The 1,688-nt window shown below is 35.6% G+C and overlaps 1 long non-coding RNA gene across 1 annotated transcript in view; it reads right to left on the bottom strand.

The window, feature by feature from the left end:
- LOC105888378 overlaps positions 1-1,327 on the bottom strand; it is a 4,619-nt gene extending 3,292 nt beyond the window's left edge. Inside the window, exon 1 of the long non-coding RNA XR_001161856.1 lies at positions 1,224-1,327. This is a non-coding gene — a long non-coding RNA (uncharacterized LOC105888378). The remainder of the gene's footprint in view (positions 1-1,223) is intronic.
- Positions 1,328-1,688: the final 361 nt, after the last annotated feature.

Here is a 1,688-nt window from a genome sequence, read left to right as displayed (position 1 = left end):
ATAGAGAAGTTCAAATGATACATTTAAAGAGTTATTAATCTCATCTTCTGCCCCAATTTTTCCTATTCAATTCATTCTAGTAACACGATATATAATAACTGCAAGCCTAACTATGAAATATTCATTCAGTCAAGTATACATCATTTTTGCTCATTTTATGTTTCCTTTTTATCTCTTTCTATTTGATTCTAATGATTTGGTTATTGTATTAATCTGTAGGTGCATCCAATGTGTACCACTTGTTTGCATTACACAGTTTATCAGTAAAAGGTTGATGTTAGTATTTTTGTAACATACTATCTTACTAAGTATATACGTGAATGAGCCTTACTCTCCTGTGACAATTGTCTGTCTCCTAAGGAATATAAGCCACATCTCATATTTACTTTGCATTACAAAGTAGTCAGTAAATATATATTTAATTTAAAATAAATGAATTAAAGAAAGTTAATTATCTAAAATTATTTAGGAAAAAAACACCTCTTTGATCAACTTAATTATTTCTTTTTTTTTTTTTTTTAGAGACCGTATCTCACTTTGTCACCCTCGGTAGAGTTCTGTGGCATCACAACTCACAGCAACCTCCAGCTCTTGGGCTTAGGCGATTCTCTTGCCTCAGCCTCCCGAGTAGCTGTGACCACAGGTGTCTGCCACAATGCCTGGCTATTTTTTGTTGCAGATTGGCAAGGGCTGGGTTTGAACTGGCCACCCTTGGGATATGAGGCTGGCACTCTACTCACTGAGCCACAGGCGCTGCCCCACAACTTAATTATTTCTAAAACTTTATTTTTATTGAGCAAAGTAGTGAATGTACTAATAGAAATTGTTTTTTGATTAATTCCATTAACTATTAGAAATGCTATTCTATAAGCATAAAATAAGCCAAATATCTCCCTAAAATTTCAATACTACATGATTTAAGTAATAGGACTCATGCAAGGGGTAAGAAAAAGTTGAGGACTTTAACATAACTGACATCCTTACATAACTGATACAGAAGTTAATAGACTTAAAGGATAAACACGAAAATGAAATTCTGGTTTAACAAATTGTCTCTGATGAGTTTTGCTATGTTGGAATTGGGGTTGATAATCTAATTCTATCATCTCTCATTTTCTGTGCTCTAGCAAAAAAGAAAAGAAATACACACAACTGAGGAAAGACAGTCTAGTTGCTAACAGATACACTCAGCAAAACTTTACCTGGCACCATATCAGACTTACCAGTCCCTTTGTCTTGAACCTCTTGCTGGGCTGTGCTTAAAGCCAGCAGAGTGGCTAAAAGATAGAAGGAAAGCATCTTTAAATCAGAGTTTTACTCCCCACTCTGCTGGAGAAATTTGGAGATCTCACTTATATAGATCATAGAGAACAATGACAGCATTGCTGGTAGCAGGAATAGCCTCCAAAATCCTTAATCTGATAAGGCTGCTTTCCCCAGAACACTTCCTCTCTATGATTTATCACCAATTTCCTTGTGCGCTATGTTCTTAACATTGCCAAATGATAACATGGCCTCGCCTGCCTTCCTTAACTGTGATGAGAATAACAAACAATGAAAGATTAAGATAACACACGTGTAATTGCTTGATGACACGGAAACTCTTTGGAAGAAGGATCTAGGAAGAACTTTCTGGTTTGTTAGTAGAGGAAAAAGAAACCACAAAGGAGCACCAGAGAGTCTACAAT

Source organism: Otolemur garnettii, unplaced genomic scaffold (assembly GCF_000181295.1).
Source record: "Otolemur garnettii isolate 467f Iridium unplaced genomic scaffold, OtoGar3 scaffold00329, whole genome shotgun sequence".
In the NCBI taxonomy this organism is placed as follows: Eukaryota; Metazoa; Chordata; class Mammalia; order Primates; family Galagidae; genus Otolemur; species Otolemur garnettii.
This window is presented reverse-complemented; position numbering and strand designations above follow the sequence as displayed.